Source organism: Canis lupus, chromosome 32 (genome assembly GCF_011100685.1).
Source record: "Canis lupus familiaris isolate Mischka breed German Shepherd chromosome 32, alternate assembly UU_Cfam_GSD_1.0, whole genome shotgun sequence".
In the NCBI taxonomy this organism is placed as follows: domain Eukaryota; kingdom Metazoa; phylum Chordata; class Mammalia; order Carnivora; family Canidae; genus Canis; species Canis lupus.
The window spans coordinates 18195541-18216359 of NC_049253.1; the positions used below are offsets into that span (position 1 = coordinate 18195541).

The 20819-nt window shown below is 40.7% G+C and overlaps 2 long non-coding RNA genes across 4 annotated transcripts in view; one reads left to right on the top strand and one right to left on the bottom strand.

The window, feature by feature from the left end:
* The window catches only part of LOC111093666, a 62933-nt gene extending 59210 nt beyond the window's left edge, over positions 1–3723 (bottom strand). The window contains exons 1-3 of the long non-coding RNA XR_005382784.1: positions 3348–3723; positions 1094–1148; positions 358–434 (exon numbers count right to left, since the gene is read on the bottom strand). This is a non-coding gene — a long non-coding RNA (uncharacterized LOC111093666). The remainder of the gene's footprint in view (positions 1–357; positions 435–1093; positions 1149–3347) is intronic.
* A 103-nt stretch (positions 3724–3826) lies between these two features.
* On the top strand, positions 3827–19319 carry LOC102153025. 3 transcript variants are annotated; one of them, XR_005382783.1, is made up of 4 exons: positions 3827–4048; positions 4692–4782; positions 6356–8214; positions 19120–19319. It is a non-coding gene; the product is annotated as an uncharacterized LOC102153025 (long non-coding RNA). The 3 variants fall into 3 exon arrangements; XR_005382782.1 differs by lacking the exon at positions 19120–19319 and having other exon boundaries at positions 6356–6445; positions 8012–9121; XR_005382781.1 differs by lacking the exon at positions 19120–19319 and having other exon boundaries at positions 6356–9121.
* Positions 19320–20819: the final 1500 nt, after the last annotated feature.

The following is a 20819-nucleotide window of genomic DNA, read 5'->3' on the forward strand; positions in this document are numbered from 1 at the left end:
TATGTAACTGTATGTATATGGGTGTGTGTGTCTTTCTCTGCAAGCATTCATTATTTCCTAGCTCTGCCTACTGAGAAGTCCTGGAAGCAGCAATACCTCAATGGTAATAGGTATCCGCATCCTGAGCTTGGGTTATTTATTCATTTTTTTTAGATTTTATGATTTTATTTATTTATTCATGAGAGACATAGGGAGAGAGGCAAAGACCTAGGCAGAAAGAAAAGCAGGCTCCTCGCAAGGAGCCAGAAGCAGGACTTGATCCCAGGATCCTGGGATCACCACCCAAGCCAAAGGGAGGCGCTCAACCACTGAGCCACCCAAGCGCCCCCTATAACTAAGCTTATAAATATCACTTACCATGAAGAAGGACTCAGGATCCTTGGAGAAGTGACTGATTTCTAGGGCTGGGTCAGGGAAATTACACTGCTATGGTGCTAGGAAGTAAGGAAGAACTCAAAGAATGATAAAGCGATGTAAAAAGGACACAGTAGCTAGTATAAGGGGTCTCCTATTGGCCAAATCTGGGACAATCCAAACATCAAAATAAATAATGACAGTAACAAGTTATAATCTACTGATTTAAATAGGAATATCTGAGTCCAGACTGATATAAATAAATAAACAGGCAAAAAAATGAAGAGAAAACTTCTTACAACATTTCTAACAATAACACAGCAAGTAATTCATGTAGAACAAAGTTAACATTAAAATATCATTTTTTGGGCAAACAGAATAGCAATTACTCGGGTAAGAAACTTTAATAGAGGTCACATTTTAATGGAAGTAAAAATTTGAAGAAAATCAGGTTGTTTTCATAGCCTCAAAATATCTTTTCACACTAAGGAGGGCACTTGATGGACTGAGGGGACTTGATGGTATTATACTATATGTTGGCAAACTGAATTTAAATAAAAAAAATTTTTAAAATAAATAAAAATTGATAATTAAAAAGTATTTTTTCACAAAATACTGACGAGATACAAGAGGGAAAGAGTGAATTTACAGTGGAGAAAACAGACAGCTGGTTGTCATTACCTTAATCAAATGATCAAAGCTGGCATAACTAGGAATGAGACAAATGAGAATCACGTACCAGCTAATAGGATACAGTGGGGAGAGCATAGCACCAATTCAAGGATCTATGCATCCTGGAATACACAAATTTTAGAATTTTAATAGAATTAAATATATTCTAGTTATATATACTATATATTATAAATTTATATGTATTCTATATATTATATTATAACATAATTATATTATAAATTATAAATGTATATTTTATTATATATAGTTACTTTTATTAAGAATATATCATTAGAATATATATAATACATAATTAGAATACATATCATATATTACATATAATTAGAATATAAATATAATTTTATCTATAATATGTATATTCTAGGATATATTTGTGCTTAATCATTTTTATGTGTGCTAATTTCCCCTTGGATTAATGTTCATTTTGGGGTGTAAATTATCTGTTCAAATGATTTGCCATTTTTTAATTGCTTTACTTTTTTGTATATATAGTCTGGATACAAGACCTTTGTCAGATATATATTCATGAATGAATATTTTTTCCTAGTCTATGGTTGTCTATTCATTTTCTTAATAGTGTTTTCAAATGAGTAGAAGTTTTTGACTTTGATGAAATTAAACTCTCTTTTTCTTAAACAATTCATCCTTTTTGGATCACCTCTACGAAATCTCTGCCTTCCCCAAATTTCCAAAGATACTCTCTTACATTTTCTTCTAGAAACTCTATAACTTTAGGTTTTACATTTAGGTCTATGACCCATCCTGAATTAATTTTTTATAAAGTGTGAGGTATAGGTTCAGGTTCATTTTTATCCCCTATATATTTATTCTAGTTTTTCCAGCTCCATTTGTTTAAAAGACTTTCTTTCCTACTTTCTTTCCTACAATTCGTCTTGAAACCTTTATTTAAAAAATCAATTGATTCTATATGTATCAGTGTATTTCCCAACTTTCTAATCTGTTCCATCAATTTATTTGTCTATACTTATGATAATTCCACATTATCCTGATTACTATAGCTTTATAATAGGTCTTAACATCACCTTAAAACTTGGTGAGTCGTCCAAATGTTTGTGGAATCATGTTGGATTCCTATTGGCGTCAATTTCTACAGAAAAAAGTCTTAATGTTTTAGTTGAGATTGTATTTAATGTATGGATTAATTTAGGGAGAATTGGTATCTTTTTTTAAAAAGATTTTACTTATTCATTTATCAGAGACACCGAGAGAGAGGCAGAGACACAGGCAGAAGTAGAAGCAGGCTCCCACTTGAGTCCTGCCAGGACTCAATCCCAGGACCCAAGGATCATGACATGAGCCAGAGGCAGATGCTCAACCACTGAGCCACCCAGGCGGCCTGGGAGAATGGATATCTTAACGATATTGTGTCCGTTGGGCCATAAAAATTCTGTCTCCCCATTTATTTAGATTTTTTTATCTCTTTCAGCAAATTTATAGTTTTCAGTTTAGAGGTCTTGCATGTCTTTTATTACATTTATGCTGAGATATTTTATGTATTTGTTGCTTTGATCAGAAAATATTTTCTAAGTGTTGTCTGCAAGCACACAAAAATAACATTAATTTTTTGGTGTATTGACTTTATATCTTATGACCTCTATGAATTCACTTATTAGTTATCATAGTATTTTATAGATTCTTTAGGAATTACTACATTAAGAATCATGTCATCTGAGACTAAAGATGGTTTTACTTTTTTCTTTTCAATGTTTGTTATTTAGTTTCCATGCCTTGTTGGAGGGCTTCCATCCCGTGGCACCACTGACAATTTTAGCCTGTCCTGTACATTATAGAATATTTAGCAGCATCCCAGATGCCAGTGGCACCTTCCACCCACCCCGACCCACTGCCCCTCCACCCTTCTGAGTAACTTCCAGGCGGGGTGTACTAGGGAAGTCTTCAAGGGGCAGAAGCTGTGTAACAGCAGGAATGGAGGGCACAGGCTTGGGAGACTGAAGAAGAGAGACACAGAGGCAAATAGACAAGAGGAGAGCTCCAGAAACAACAATTTGGCCAGTGTGATGGGAGCAGAAATAATCAAGAACAGGGATTGTGGTTATAGGTGGGATGATGTCTTGGGGAAAGTTTCGGAAGGTCCTGAAATACCACAATTGAGAAGTTTAGATTTTCTCCTTTATGACAATGGCTTTTTAAAAATCTTTTTCGCCCTTCATCCCTCCCTTCCTATTTCAATTCCTTCCACTCTTTGTTTTTCTTTTTTTCTTTTTTTTTTTTTTTCAAATATTAGAGCAGAGCCCTGAAGAAATCAAATTAAATCTTACTTGGATGACTGGTATCGAAAATAGAGGAAATCAGAGAAGCTTCATCAAAATGTGCTCTGCGGGGAGGAACCCTGGAACCTGCCACATGATCTTGCCCTTGAGGTGGCTCCTGAAGTCCCTCTGTGGCACCCCCCCACCACCACCGTGTTCTTTGAAATAGGGATACAAACAGCCACTCTAGGTAATGAGCAGTCATTAATGGATTTTGGAGCTGAGAAGGGAAGCCTTTTCCTAGCTGTGAGCCTTAAGAAAGTTATTTAGCCTCTCTGGGGCTCATTTTCACTTTTGTAACATGGAGCTAATAATACCTTCTGGAGAAATTGTAACAATTAGAAACAAAGTACTTGGCACAGTGCCTGGTGGGTAGGTGTTCAAATAAATGTAATTGCGAAGTTAATGATCATGACGATAATAATGGAAACAGAGGGTGTCACCCAGCACTGAGTTCCAAATTCCCAAAGTCATTCTGAGATCGTCGTTTGCCATCAGATTCTTGGCTGACTCCCAAGCCAGGTTCAGAAGAGCCCTCGCACTCTGGAGCCCCCAGAAGGACTTAGTGCTTGTAGGCTCTGGCAGCTTCGGGGTGTCTGGGGAGGGCAGTCCTACCTGAGGCTGTCCTGAGTCTGAGACACGTGGCGCTTGGGGCTGACTCTCTGCGGTGGCTCCGGGTCCCCTGGCAGTGCCACTCTGGTGTGAACCCGGTAGGCCCTGGGACGGAGCAGGGGCTCCCTCCCCTCCATACCGAGCGTGGCACAAGTCAGCATCTCCCACTGCAGGCCGGTCCTTGCTCCAACTCTGGGGCTCCGCCAAAAGCAGCGAGCTGCCCTCTTATTCCTTAAGACGCGTCCTGTGTCCTTTTATGGATAGAAGACATTTGAATTGTGTCCTAGCTGTGCGCATGTTCACCCTTTAGAATTCATTTGCCATTTGTTTATTTATCATAAATGCAACAAATTGAAAGGGAGTGCCCAGCGTGTACCAGGCCCTGGCTTAGGTAGGCAGTGAAAGACCACGGTCTGATGTCAGACCATGTAGACATCATATAAATGCTAGTGACATATATGTAACATACATAAAATATATATTATATATATTTATCAAACTCAATCTATACGCATACATGTGTGTGTGTATATATATAAAAACTCAAAAGATACTTAACATGGCAAGTCAAAGCCAACTTTGCAAGTGTTTGTGTCTTTCCAGGGTGACTTCTATGGCACTGCCAACACCATCTGCTCTAGAGCAGAAAGACTACTTAATAGCCAAAAGCAGCTGCCAGCTTAGGCTTCAATGTACTCTTGTAGTTCTCTCCAGGATGACCTGATATGACCACCCTTCTAGGTAAAGAGGATTCTATCTCCATTTGACGATTAACCCTCAACCTGAGGAAAGAGAGGTCCTGCCAGCCTGGCTGACTTGAAGTCACAGGAGGGTAAGATTTTCACAATTTAGAGTCCTACCTTGAAAAGGCCAGTGTGTCAATCCCTCGTGGGGAAGGGGGGGTGAGGTGGGGTGGTGAATTTGGTTTGGTGTGGTTGGGGTCTGACTGTTTCAGTACGATTGATATGAGGAAGGATCATATTTCTGAAATACTTCCATGTGTTTCATTTTCCCTGATATTTTTGAGTTACAGTACAACATGGTGACTAATCCCTAGGAATGGAGTGCAGGCAGGGGTGAAGGTAGGAGTGGGCTGGGGAAGAAAGGGGAGTGAAGTGCATTGGCATCGAGACTTTTTCCATTCTTAAATTTGACATAAAAATTAGTTTTGCTATAGGGAAAAAAAGAAAAAAAAGAAATCTCCTACATACCTGACATTCTGGGGGTGAGAGTTCAAAATGCCTCAGAAACTTTAGGGAGGGGGGTTAGTCTGCAATTAAAGTATTCCAGTACTAACTGCTGTCCAGTGGCCAACTTTCACAAACTGCTTAATAACAAAAGCAAGATCATTATAAGCAACTTGGGAAATGCCAAAGTGCTCAAGTAAAGAGAAAAAAACATTTATAACATTAGTACCCATTTCCTTCCTTTTTTTTTTTTACCCATTTCCTTTCTATATACATATATTTTTGTTTTGTTTTGTTTTTGCTTTTTACAAAACATCACTGAAATGAGATTGTATATAAAATTTATCTCACTGTCTTATCTGACCATTAACATTGCTTAAGAACATTTTTGTCATTAAAAAGCATATACATGTATTTTTATTTATTTATTTATTTTTATACATGTATTTTTAAATGAATTATGTTATGTTGCAAAATTAACCCATATTCATTGCATAAAATTTAGGAAAAAGAGGAAGTAAATAATCCTAACTTCAGGGGATCATTACTAACATAGTTGTTAAAGTAGTTATGATATTAATATAGAGCTACAGGCAAGTGTTCTACCAGTAAAAGCTCATTATTATCTTTATCTTTCTTTATCTATTTTCTTTTATCTTTCTTTATCTTTTATCTTTGACCTGAGATGTCAAAGGATCAAAAAGAGTACAGAGTAAAAGACATGATTAATCCAGTACATTGGAGGAACATCAGGGGGAAGAGTGGCCAGAGTTAGCAAATGGAGATAAAAGTATCTTCCTTTTAGGGTTCTTATAAGATATTTCATATAAATGTAAAGTGTTTCTCACAGTGCCTGGCATATGATCAGCACATATTTATAATTTTATACTAATTTTAAACAAAGCAATATCACCTTCTACAAATTGTTCTACAACCTGCTTTTTTAATATTGAATAATATATCGGGATCATTTTTACATGTTAAACATAAATCTGCAATATAATTTGAATATCTACATGGTGTTCCTTTCTATGTGTATGAGACAAATCAAATGTGATTTCCAGTGGTTGCATAATATGCCATCATGTATATGTGCTATAATCTATTAACATTGTGTCGTCTGTTACCATCCAGCTGCCCAGGGACAATGAAGCCATGCTAACTATAATGAAATATATTTCTCTGACTCTCTCTTAATTTTCTTTTGCTGGGCTTTAGGTCCTCTTCAAAGACTCCTCCTGTCATTTCTAGGAGTCCCCAACGGATCCAATCTATTCATTCAACCAACAAATATTGAGCACGTATCAGGTACCAGGGAGTGTGCTGAAGATGCAGTAGTGAGAAAAAAAGGACACAGCTGCTGTTCTTTGGGTGTTTTCAATCTAAAAGGGGACACCAGACCTTAATCAAATAATGACTCAGGGAATCAAATGCAAGCTAACTTAAGTAACTAGAAGAACAAGTAGAAAGCTTATAAGAACAATGGCAAAGGTACTTGACCTTGGCTGGGGCTCAGGTCTCCAAGGAAGTTCCTAATTGAAATGAGCTCTGGGGTCCGGGGAAGTTCATGGGGTCTGGTTGAAGCGGTTCTGAAGAAAGAGGGCTGTCTCTGGCAGAAGGAACGGCAAGGGCAAGAGCTCTGTGGTAGGAGAAGGCACAGTATGCAGGATACACAGTTCAGAACTGGCAAGTTTGAATGATTTCAGCAGGCTCTGAGGCAAAGTTGCTGCCCCTCATTATCTGGTACCTGGTTCTGGGGGTGATAGAGGCAGGGGAATAGTGGCCCTAATTGTCAGAACCCATTGAGGAGGTAGGTGATGGTGTGGGCTCTGGGTTGGCTAGCTTGCATATGAAAGTCACACTAGCGGGCAGGTTGTTTGCTATCTCTAGAAATTGGCTAGCCCTAGGATGGGAGTCCCTCCAGAGTCAGCAGGCCCTGAGATGTCAAAGGATCAAACAGAGTACAGAGTAAAAGACATGATTAATCCAGTACATTGGAGGAACATCAGGGGGAAGAGTGGCCAGAGTTAGCAAGAGGGACAGATGATGAGGAAGGATGACATTTCTCACTGTTTCTGAGGGACTTCAGTGAAAAATGATCTTCCCAGTTTTTGTAATCCTTTCCCCCTTTGGACACAAACATATGGCTGGACTGGAGGTCTAATCTGGCTGAGAGAAACATCTGCACTCAGAAGTGTCCCAGAAACTATCCTCCAATAACTCTTGATATAAATTACATATCCTCTAATATGTCCTAGCAACATATTGGCCTAAGTCTGAGTGCTAGGTCTCTTCCTTGGGAATATATTATTTTCTTACATTCTTTGGTCAAATTAGCCCTAGGGCAGTGGTTCTCAATCAGGAACAATTTTGTGGGATTTAGGACATTTGACAATGTCTGGAGACATTTTTGGTTGTCACAACTTGGTGGAGAGTATTAGAGTGCAGAAGTCAGGGATGCTGCCAAACATAACAAAATGCTTGGGACACATTCCCCAACCCCCCACCCCACACACACAGCAGAGCATCATCTCTCCCAGAATGTCAGTAGTAGGGCTGAGACTGGGAAATATTATCCCAGATATCTGTATCCTGGAAGTGAATAGAGTCAGAGGTTAAGCCATGGCCCTTCACAAAAAGAATTTTTCATTAAAAATCACCCTGTAGTGGATATATTATATTCATTATTTGTATAACTTGTCTTTTAGTCTCAAGAAATATCTGATTTTTCTTCTACCTATTCCTTCTCTCTATGTCTGTTTTGGAAAAGAAGGCCTGGGGGCATATTTAGAAAGAGTTACCTAATCTGCTATCTTATAGCACCATTCCAAAGCTCTTTAAGTGATGGTCTCCTATTTGTTTTATTTTTTTTAGATTCCCTGTTACTTTATGAAATTGAGTCAAGTCGACAAGTCTTTAATAACTGCCTACCATATACTTAGCACATGTCATTCTGGAAATCTAACACAATGCCTGACCCAGTGCACAGAGGGACCTAACCCATGAGAATGTACATTATCTTATGTACTTTTCCCAGTAGCCTTATAATGAAAGGATTCATATACCTCCGCTTACACGTGAGTAGATAAAGGCTTGGAGAGAGTTGAGTTGTGCCTAGATCACGTGGCTAGTATGTAGTAGACTCTGGATTTGAACCCAAGCACATGGTCTGCCCCAAAGCCAATGCCCCTCTTGTGGAACTCCATAACTCTTTCCCACTGATGAAAACTGGGGAGCACAACTTTTTATCCCATTAAGAACTATCCTCCAATTGGCTCTTTTAATTTAGAGGACTCTGTTCAGCTCATTCAGCTTCTCCACCAAAGAAGTGAGCATAGTTCTGGATGAAAGGAAAAATATTAACCAAAGGAATCAACAGGCTTCATAATAGTTTAACTCCCATTCTACCAGAAAGTCTGACTCTCAAAAACTCTGACTCCCACCTAATTAGTACCTTAGTCGAGGCGCTATAAATTAGCAGAGATTAGTTAGGGATAATGAAAAAGGTGGGGGACATATCCTAACATTGCTCCAGTTTTATTCCACAGATAGCTCCCTGGGAAATTAAACAGATTCTCATTGAGCCTGAGGTGAGCCTTGAATTTCAAAGAAGATGAAAAGACTCATCAGAGCAAACCTATTCCTGCTCTTGATAGAAATTACTTCTCCTCAGATGTCAGCCCCTTCCCCACCCCCTCAGACTATCTCTTCCAGACTGTCAGCAGTTATTTTTTAAGTTTTATCCTTCTGTACTATTTTAGTGGGGTTTTTTTTTTTTCCTATTATGCCCATATACCTGCTACAAAGTAGGACATGAGCTAGCTAGCTAAATAATCTTTAGTAAATACATAGAACTATACCCTATGGTAGAGCTTTAAAAATAAAAGGCATAGGGCAGCCTGGGTGGCTCAGCGGTTTAGCGCCGCCTTCAGCCCAGGGCGCGATCCTGGAGACCTGGGATCGAGTCCCACATCGGGCTCCCTGCATGGAGCCTGCTTCTCCCTCTGCCTGTCTCTCTCTCTCTCTCTCTCTCTCTGTCTATGAATAAATAAATAAAATCTTTAAAAAAAAATAAAAATAAATAAATAAAAGGCATAAAGAAAGTTGCAGAACAGTATATAAGATGTGATTTCAACTGTGTTGTAAAAGGAAAATATATTTTAATATGTTCAAAATATGTCTGGACTAAGACAATGGCTATCACAAGGAAGAGGAACAGAGGAGGTCAGTCGGTGGTAGGGTGTAGGAGATGTTCACTTTGAAGATTTGAAGACCTAGTCCACTTTCCCAGGTAGAATTCTATAGATGACAAGATGCCATTTTGAAAGTTCATGCCTTATCTATAATTTAAGGCATTAAGTTCTTGATTTGTTTACTAAAGACTATAATTAATTACAGATCATAGAGACTCCTGATAAAATACTTAGTCTCTCACAAACTGCTTTGCACACCAGAGATCCACACTCTGATTTCAGAATGGCTATACCTTCTACCAGAGAGTGTAACACATCTTCTTTGCACTAATATATTACACTTTTTAGGTCAATACTCACTTACCTGGCACACTTCAATTGACCCCTAGCAATGCCAATTTTACTGTACATAGTTACAACTATCACTGGGCACAGAAAGATTTGTATAATCACCATCCTGCCCTTACCCAACAAAAATGATACAAGTCATTCAGCAGCTGATCTCAGTTAAAAGCAGAATCAGTAAACCTTTGTACTGGTGGGTTTGCCAAGCAGAGCTCCTTGGCGCTACAAATGTACTGACTAGTTGGAGAGAGAGCCTCCAGGTCAAACCATTCACTCTGCACCCCTATCTTTCTTCCTTTGGTCCAACTTTTTTTTTCATGGTCATACTGCAGTCTCTGCTGAAATTTAAGAAAGACTAAAAATCAGGGACACCTGTTGTAGTTGGAAATGACCATGCTGTCTGTGTTATAGTGGCCATTGAGCCTGACAGCTGCACAAATGCAAGGCCAGTCAGGGACCACTTCAATAGAAGGGACTTCTCTGGAACAAAAATGCCAACAGAAACTCAGAGCCTGGACTGTTTTGCTGTGGCTTTTTGTTTTTACAGAAAGAATACTTTCTGGTCTGTCTCAAAGTGGGGAATCATAAAAATTATATATATCCGTCTAAATATTTTGTTTTATCTTAAAGCATATATGTCTACTTTCCAGTGACTAATGTAGGGCCCAGGCTTGATTTGAGTGTGGACACACTGGACTTATGTTGTTGCCCCTTTTAAGTGAATTCCAGTTTTTGACACACCATGTACGATTTCCAGGTTGGATTTCTCTAAAGTAGAATTAGAACTCCAAGATACTCGTGAAACAGTCGTAGAGTAGATACCATCTAGATTTTTACAATCTTTCCCTACAGAGTTAACTTTCCCATACATAATTCCATAGCAATATTTTTGGTAGCTTGTTTTTATTAAGTCTTTCCAGGTCATTCCCGTTAGTATTCATAGAAAAAAGGACTCTCATTTCACTGGCTTATATAATATGTAATTAAAAGAATATAGTCAACAAGTACAGCTGATCCCTGGACAGTAAGTAGCCCAGCTGGAGGGTAGGTGACTGAGGGAAGAGCTAGAAACAATGTCCTGGGGATGCCTGGGTGGCGTAGCGGTTTAGTGCCTGCTTTTGACCCAAGGCGTGTCCTGGAGACCGGGGATCAAGTCCCACATCGGGGTCCCTGAATGGAGCCTGCTTCTCCCTCTGCCTGTGTCTCTGCCTCTCATGAATAAATAAATAAAAATCTTTAAAAGAAAGAAAGAAAGAAAGAAAGAAAGAAAGAAAGAAAGAAAGAAAGAAAGAAAGAAAGAAAGAATGTCCTATTACCACTGAAACATCAGTCAACAAGTCTTAACTCTGGGAGAAGGGGAAGCGTATGTCGGTTTGTGGCGTATCTACTGTTTATTAGTCTCTTTTAGGGTCTTGCAATGTGTTTTAAGCAGCATTGATGGGATCTTATGCAGAAGAACAGAATATCTGACAGGAGTGGAGGTGTTCTTGGGGAATTGTGTTCATCCTCCGCTGCCCACTCCTTCTATTCCCCTAAGGTGGCCCTTGAAAAGCATCGAGAACACCTAAGGCTGTGTGAAGCATAATATGCAAACCTTGGAGAGTCCAATCCTTTCACAATAGAATGATAAACCAAAATCTAAGGATACCGTGGCCAGAATTGAGTTTTTCAGATTCCTGGGCTTAAACCTTTTCTGCTACATTTTCTGACTTTTTTTTCCATGCAACTTGAGGCTGCCCCTCCTGGGGCCTTTCTGGCATCTGATCATCTTTGTGTGGCAGCCCAGAGGCCAGGAAGGAGTAGGGTGGAAGAGGCTCAGCATGGCCCTCACTCTGTATAGGTCTCTGAACTTCTTGCCACTAGCATCTAATCCCTATGAATCAGTGTGTGGTGGGAAAGGCATGACTTTCTTTCTGACCTTTCTGCAAGACTGTTACTTTTCAACACTCTGTGGGCTGAAGAAGTGTTTTCCTTGCTAAATACATGGTGTCACTTTTGCCTCCAAATTACAGCCAGGGGAGGTAACATCTGAGATGGGCTCATTCAGGAGAAGAGGGTGGAAGAGTGGAAGGGCAGCTTTTAGGAAAGCCAAAAGCAAATGCAAAGTTTCTGACTTGACCTGAGCCAGTACATTGTTCCAGAAGCAGAAGGTGAGAGCAGAGGCCAGAATCATGAAGGGTCCCGTATCCACACTCAGAAGTGTGGAGATTGTCTTGAAGGCCATAGAGTGCTATTAAAGGTTGGCAAGTAGGGGCATGGCATGGCCAGATTTGTCATTTAGATGGGTCACCCTGTCAACAGGAGAAAATAGCTGGGGGTGGGGGGGGGATTGAGAGCAGGGAGACCAGATAGGAGATGGATGGCTACACTAATTCAAGGAAAGATGATACAGTCCCACGCTAAGGCTGTGACAGTGTGGATGGAAGAGAAGAGGCAGTTCCCAAGGCATTAAGGCATCCCTGGGTGGCTCAGCAGTTTGACACCTGCCTTCGGCCCAGGGCGTGATCCTGGAGACCCGGGATCGAGTCCCATGTCGGGCTCCCTGAGTGGAGCCTGCTTCTGCCTGTGTCTCTGCCTCTCTGTGTGTGTGTGTGTGTGTATGTCTCATGAATAAATGAATAAAATCTTAAAAAAAAAAAAAAAAAGAAGAAGAATGCCGGTACTTAGAACACTTCCAGTGCTGACTAGAAAGTTAGATTAAAGTGACCAAAACAATTTGCCGGAGCATGGAAGAGAGTGTGCATGTGATCAAGCTTCTGACTCGATTGCAAGGAATATTCTTACAGCTTCTAGCTCTCCTACTGGGGCTACCCCACATGTGACCGAACAGGCTGTTTAGTGCTGTCCACTACAGAAGACGCTACTGACACAGACTGTAATGTGTTCAGGCCACAGCCCCTTCAGTTGTACAGTCCTACCATCTTGCTTCTCTATGGTTGTGCAAACAAAAATTTCCAGAAGAAGTCTACATAGCTTCTTGAGGAATGTCATGTGAGGTATATAAGCCCAACTAAACAGAATAGGTAAGAGTAAGGAAAGATGCCTACCAGGAGCTTTTAGGAGCTAATGCCAACCTGAAACAGTCCTTGCCCCACACAGGCTCTGGGAGAGGAAAGGAGGGCAGACGGCAGCAGGCATTTGGGCAGTTGGGAAAGGACCCAAGGAAGTTATACGAAGCACTTGGCATCATAACAGCCTGAGACAGAACTTCCACCAATGTAATGAGGCTCTGAAACAGAGAAACAAGCCCTATCACAGACACCCGGCCATGGTGCCCAATCCAAGGGCTCTGGGAATGGCCTGCAGGGGAAGAGTCTTCATAATGGCAAGGCCCACGGCAGTATCTGCGTCCCCCACACACTGAGAGGCATTTCCTTTCCCTTCTGTGTTTGGGAGAGGCTGTGTTTTGTGCACTTCCCTTTGCTTCACATGAGTCAGTATGGATGGTAAGTCTTCTAGAGGCAGGATCTTTGTTCACAATTCATGGTGCATCTGAACTCTAGGAGAAGTAAATGAGTATGTGTAACTGTCCTTCAGTTTACCCACTTGATGTATTTCTAAGAAGCTGTGGGTGTACCGCATACAAACCAAGTTTCAACACAAGTTGTCCCTAACAGATGAAAATTGCAAATGAAAGTGCCACATGCTGTGTAGATCACACGATCAGTGCCGAACGGTGCCTGGCACATAGCAGATGCTCCCTGAATGTTCACTGAATTCACAAATAAGTGGGTTATGTTAACTAAGCACTTCTACACAAATGATCTCATTTGATCCTCCCAAGTCTCAGAAGTAGGTGTTGTTATCTGTGTCTTATAGAAGAGAAGACGGAAGCTCTGAAAGGTTCGCTGACTTACATGCTCAAGGTCACACAGCTACTTTATGCTGTGGCTGGTATATTAATTGAGATCTTTTGATTCTTTCCACCACTCGACAGCTGTTTGTAAAAGCTTCAGTCTGCACAATTCTGATTTAAATGAACCTACTGAGCAATCCTCTAGTGAAGAAGAAAAACATGCCTAATGCTTATGTTATAAGTCATTTTGGGGGTATTATTTTGGATTTTCCAGAGTGGGGTTCTCCATCTTGTAAATGCATAAATCCCTAGTTTGCACTCATTTTGAAGACTGACTAACTGTAGCACATAAAGGATACACAAATGGTAACTACAAAAAGAAAGAAAAAGAAAAAAGAAAGAAAGAAAGAAAGAAAGAAAGAAAGAAAGAAAGAAAGAAAGAATGAAAGAAAGAAAGAAAGAAAGAAAGAAAGAAAGAAAGAAAGAAGGAAAACAAGGAGAATGAAAAAAATAGACTTCATCCCTTCTTTTGTCCTATTAGAATCTACTTCTCTCCTATTTAGCAAACATTACATAATACTTTATTTCTTATTTTCTGCCTTGTTCAAGGCCTAAATATTTGTTTTCTAAAATTGGGACCCTGATTGGTTGGGTTGACATGGTAAACTAATGAAGTCGAAATTGATCTGTGGAGGAGTGAAAAACCTACTCCTCCAAACTATAGATGCTGGAAACCATAGATGGAGGAAGTCTTGAGCTTTCTTCTATGTAAAAATGGAAGCAGTGGAACCCCCTGGTGCAGGAATCTTGTCTCAGAATGTGTCACCTCTCACGTGTACCAGCGAGTGGGCTCTGCCCATGTGGTTATTCAGATTCCCATGCCTCTCCCACCTGCTTGAGGCATCTGGGGCCAAAATCAGCTCAAAACTTCACATCCTCTGCCTCCCTAAGTGACCCCTAAGCCTCCCGCTGAAGGCAGTGTTCTGGTCCCTGTCCCCAACTGCTGTTGAACTTTGCGTGCTTGGTGTGCTTTCTCTCCTGATCTTTTTTTAGGTAAGAGTGAACAGAAGCCCAAAGATCAGGTGTTGGCTACAGAACAAAGATGTTTACTTTCCATTAGGATCAAAGGTGAACATAAATCAAAAATAAGTATAGCACCTTGACCAAGTCTTTCACACAATTAAACAGAATCTATTTTGATAATTATATCAGCAGAAACTGCTCGGGAGAATTTGCCTAAAGCAATGATTATCTTAATCTGATCTACCAAGTCCTCATTTGACTAGCAAAGTGTCACTTCATGGCCACAGGACAGGAGATTGCAGCACAGATCTCAGGAGATCTTAAAGTGGTATTTTTAAGAATTCCAGAGACCTCAACCTTGCCTGTGGTTAAACTTTATTCATTCAGCCTTCCCTGTTTCAGAACTTTGTTTTCCAAGTTAATCTATCTAAAGTGCTGAGAGGAAACAATTGAGTAAAATCTAAAGGAAATTTGCTTCATATGTTAGTTTATAAAAGAGGGTCCAGGAAGTCCTAAATACATACATGCATGCATAAAATTTTGATGGAGGTGACAATGTATTCGCCAGCAAGCAAACTGCAAATTCACAATGGTGTTTATTGAAGTGCACTATATTTAGCAAAGGCAAGTCTGATGGGGCTTGGCTTCGAGAGGGCCGTTTGATCCTTCCTTTCATCACTGCCTGGTGAGGAGGACCTTGGCGAGGCCTGAGTGGGGAGAAATCACCACCAGGGCTTCCACCGCACGAACCTCCTCTCTTGTGACCAAACATAGCCCTGCTGCTTCAGGAAGGTTTGCATAAAAGGGATTGGTTTTCATTTGATTCTGCAAATGAACTCACTGTGAAAGCCTGGCAGAAAGGAAGAGAATAAGAAAGAAAAAAAATTCTTAGGCAGTTCTGGCCAGCTTCCAAAAGCTTCAAGCTGACAGCACAAGTGGTTTAATCTGCTTCTTTAGAGCTGAAGACATGCTTAACTTTCAAGGCCACAAACTTGGGACTTAATGAGTGATCACCTGAAATTCTGAATTTTTTTCTGGTAAAAAACAAAAACAAAACCGGGGATCCCTGGGTGGCGCAGCGGTTTGGCGCCTGCCTTTGGCCCAGGGCGCGATCCTGGAGACCCAGGATCGAATCCCACGTTGGGCTCCCGGTGCATGGAGCCTGCTTCTCCCTCTGCCTATGTCTCTGCCTCTCTCTCTCTCTCTCTCTCTCTCTCTCTGTGACTATCATAAATAAATAAGAATTAAAAAAAATAATAAAATCTTAAAAAAAACAAAACAAAAACAAAACCAGAAAACAAGATATCATGCTTGAACTATGCCACCTTAAAATAATTTTTTTTTAATTGTAGAAATGGTGGTCCCTTTCTTGAACTTAAAAAATATTGTAGAAATGTGTCACTTCTCTGAGAATCATTTTGCATCTGTTGTTACCATATGATTACATTCAAACTGTTGAAGGCAAAAAGATAGCCCTCTTTAAAATGAAATGAATCGAGCTGGATCTAAAATAACTGTTATTTATTTGCTGACTGCTTACCACCGGCAGGCACAAGTCTTTGTTTTATTAAAAAGATAAGTAGCGATGAAACATATTCACTGTTTTCAGGGGCTCACAATCTACCAGGGGAAGCACACATTTATGACTAGGTAAAGATATATATTCTAATTTTCACATAGTGCAATGAGCATTACATAAAAGGTATGGGCAGGACACTGTAGAAACAAGAAGAGGTAGTAATGAATTCAGCTGCGTGGGGCACAAGTCTGTCTTGGCTTCACATAGATATTAACATTGAGGCTGGGCTTGAAAGAGATGCTCTCTAACAAGACTTAGGAGTCAGGCCAGCACCAGATGGGGACATACTGTACAGCGCTTGTTAGCAGTGAGGCCAGCTCTGTTCAGGTACAGGATTACTCACCTGCTGCTACCTATCCAAGTGCCACAGAACTCACTAAGCTGGAAAGCCAGGCTGCTTACTGGCCTTCTTGCTTCAGTTCTCGTGCTTCTGTAGAAGTCTCCTCTCCACAGGCCTCAAGACTCACCCCCTTCCTCTCTGAATCATGTATTTCTTTAACATGTATACTTATACATGTTAAATACATGTTAAATAAAAGCACCTACTTCACAGCATGCCCTCGGCTAGACCCTTGGAATATGTAAGTCAACAAAACAGACAGTAACCCTCTCCTTGTTGAGCTTATTTTCTAACAGTGGAGACAGTCACATGAAAACACAATGAGTAGAAAAGAGTACATTTTATATTAAGAAGTAGAAGTACGATTTAAAATTTTGAACAGTGAAAGGACGTCAGAGTAGTGGCGTTGGGAGCAGGTTGGAATTTTGAACAGGGTGGCCAGGGTGGACCTCGTGGAAAAACTGACCTTCAGCAGAAACATAAAGAAGGCAGGGGGCAGGAAGTGGTGGTCACCATGTGGATAGTTGGGGAAGAGTGTTACAGACAGAGGGAATAGCCAGGGTAAACAACGAAAGTAGAACAGCACCTCCTGTTGTCCAAAACAGTGAAGAGGCCATTATGGCTGGACCAGCGAGCAAGGGGGAGAGAAATAAGGATGAAGTCAGAGAAGAAAGAGGGGGTGGTCATCTCATGGAGAGTCTTCTGGGTATTATAAGGAATCTGGCTTTAACTCTGCGGGAGATGGATTTTAAGCAGGAGAGTGACATGCTTGGACTTATATTTCAAAGAGAAACAATCTGGCTGCCCTGTTGGAGTTAGGCCATACGGGAAAGGTTAAAACCACACAAATGCTTCGGATCTGGCTTTAGTAATCAGGATGGAGAGCTGGAGGCTGAGAGGAGGAGAGGAAGTGGAGGAAGTGGGGAGGTGAGGGAGGCCTCTGGGTATATTTTGAGGACTGAGCCAACAGTATTTGTGGATGGATTGGCCAGGAGGTGAAAGAATGGGAGAGTTCAAAGATGACACCAAGGATTTTGGCCTCAACATCTGGAAGGATGGAGTTTCCATCAGCTGAAATGGGAAGAGCTACATGTGAAAGAGATTTAGGATAAGGTAAGGAGTTCAACTTTGGACATATGAAGTTTGAGGTGTCCATTAAACACCCCAGCAGAGACCTGAACCAGAGTTCATGAGAAGGGTTAGGATAAAGATATTCATTTGGGAATCATTGCTATGCAAATCATACTGAAAGTATTGAATTCTACTGGGTGAAATCATGAAGTGAAAGTGTATATGTGGAGAAGAAGAAAAGACCATGTATTGAGAAAAAAGGAACAAACATAAAAGACAGAAGGAGAAATCAATGAGGTAGGAAGAACTCCACACAACATAGTCTCCTGAAAGCCAAATGAAGAAACTTACAGTCAAGGAAGAAGGAATGGTCAACTGTGCCCATTGCTGCTGAGAAAAGTAGAGGGCTGACCTTTGTATTAAACAGTGTAGGGCCGCCTGGGTGGCTCAGCAGTTGAGCAGCTGCCTTCCACCCAGGGCATGGTCCTGGAGTCCTGGGATCGAGTCCCACATCGGGCTCCCAGCATGGAGCCTGCTTCTTCCTCTGCCTGTGTCTCTGCCTCTCTCTTTGTGTCTCTCATGAATAAATAAATAAAATGTTTTTTAAAAATAGGTAGTGTAGGTCATTGTTCAATCCAAGGACTCATCTGTAACTTTTATAAGAGCAGTTTTGATGGAGTGTTGAGTGCAAAGTGTGTTGGGGTAAATCATTCCCAGTCTCTGTTTCAGAACCACGTTCCCCAACCTATTTCTATCTGCTCTGTATCTTAGCCTTCTGTTTACTTTGCTGGTTCCTCATTTCTGTCTCCATATCAAATTTGGATTTGGTGCTGAGCCCCTTTTCCATGGTTATAACTTTGAGGCCTTTAAATAATGTGTCCCAGCCACATTGCCTCTAGATGCTCGAAATAAAAATCCTTTCCAGCTCCCTTGGACCCAGACCCTTTCTGTTCTGACATTACCCATATGACTTATTGCTACTGGATTTGTCCTGGCTTTAGGTTCAAGGGGAGTAGACAGACATAAGATTCAAAGAGTTTACCACAGATTGGGTTGCTGGCACAGCGTTCTTGGTGCACAGATCTTACCACACTTCTTCTTTCCCATGGTCCAGTCTGTTTCATTTCTCCTGAGGCCTGGATGTAAGCAGCTGGCTCTACCCGTCCTGTCTTGAGCTGACCACAAGGCCTAGTTTCTTTTAGTGGCCACTTGGCTTCTGGAGAGTTCTACTTCCCTAGCCTGTCTTCCTCTAAATTCCTTCAAAGCTCCTCTGGAACTTTCTCTTTTAAAGATCATCTAAAGGTATAGGAGCTTCCACTTAACCCTAGTGTTGGTCACATTTCTGAAAACTTTGTGGGCTTAATTAAATTCCCATAGTAGGGTTAAGTTAAGAAGCCCTGCAGAGTTTGCTTTCTTTAAAGGAGATTGGGCTGCATTTCAATTTCATGGTTATATGTGATTTTGGTTTTCCTTTCTCCATGGAAATTGACAAATGAGGGGAGAGGATCTAGTGTAGGATAGGCCTACTGATGGTGACAAGTATCTACTATCTTGGTGCATCCCTTGTTCTCCATTTTATTGGCTTTACAGAAAGCAGGCTGAACTAAGTGACCTGCATATTCATTCTTCTTATAGATTTCTACTCCTCCTCCAACCAGGAAATCACAAGCCCACTTCTTTCCCCCTGAGGCTGTTGAAGAGGAAAGGCTTGGTTGAACCTTTGTTTCTAAATGAATATCTAGGGCAGCCCGGTGGCTCAGTGCTTTAGCACCGCCTTCAGCCCGGGGTGTGATCCTGGAGACCCGGGATCGAGTCCTGCATCCGACTCCCTGCATGGAGCCTGCTTCTCCCTCTGCCTGAGTCTCTGCCTCTCTATCCCTGTGTGTCTCATGAATAAATAAATAAAATCTTAAAAAAGTTAAATGAATATCTAGTATTAAAGATGATCTCTATTTGCCTTTTGTATATACCTTTGATGTATCTTGGGTCAATAAGTTATGAAAACTTCATGAGATGGTTCCATAAAGGTCAACACTCATTCACAGGGTACCTGGAGTCATGAGGCCAACTGTAAAAGCAGCACCAGCAAAAGCAGAGGCCTCCCTGTGCCCTGGACAACATTCTAAGCACTTCACATGTTTTACCTCCCTAAACCCTCACTCTGACCCTATTAGCTATTATTACCACAGTTACAGAGTTGCCCAGTGTCCCCTTAAGAGTGTTCTACATTCTCTACTCACCAGACACAGGGGAGAACATTCTTACTCTCTCCATGGAGTCTTCAGTATGGCCCTCTTTGTGCCAGCAGCTGTCTGAGCTGAACTTTAAAAAGTGCAGCTCTACAAAGTGAGAACTGAGGAAGACACACCCATCCATAGCAAAAGGGTAACTGTGTGGTCTAGATGTCCGTTCTGAGAGGTGTAACACTTTGCTGAGAAGTTGTGAACTCCAGTCCTCCTGCACTCCACTCCCACCGCACATATCAATACAAATGTACACCAAGCATTCACTTCAGCCATTTCAAATAGTTTACATTTTACCACATGCAAAAGTATCAGAAATGGAACAGGTTTTAACCTTCATGCCTTTTAAAAACACTCAGGTACTATATCAAAAGTCAACCAAGTGAGTGAATCATTTCATAGAAGAAAGGCAACAAAGAACAAATAAAAATTTGAAAAGAACAGGGCTTTGTCCGGGAAAGAAAAAAATTGCCAGTCTTTCTAGATAATCAGAAGGATTGGTGGTGCCCAGACATAGGTTTTGTGTGGCTATTTAATTTGTCTAATTAAGGTTGCTAGAATTCATTAAACTTCTTCCATGGAAACAGTATCTCAGGCATACAATTGTTTTGAGCTCGTTTTGAGCACAGAACAGGAAGCAAGCTTCAGGATAGAACTGAGAGGCCAAAAGACATCTCTAATGTTTGAAGTAGAGAGCGTTCTTGAATTAAAGTGCATTTGATTTATGCATATTCAACCACTCTGTGGGAGTGGGAGGCTGGGAAATAAAATGTTATCAAATGTTACTTTGTATTTATTATATATTGAATAAACATGTGCACTTACATATTACATATTTTACATAATTATGCAGATTCACAAGTTATATTATATAAACTGTACACTCAAAACCCTGAAATCAGACTTTATGAGCAGCTCAAGGGATTTCCAAGGGTAATTTTAGCATTACTTGCTGTTTATCTTGAGCACAGTTCTAGAAGTCCAACCAGCCTGTGACTCCTCTGTGAATTAAATGGGCCTTAAGAGGATAAGAAGGCCAATGGGATGGATGTCTCTTGGACCCAAGAACTAATCTAAGTCTGATTATTACTA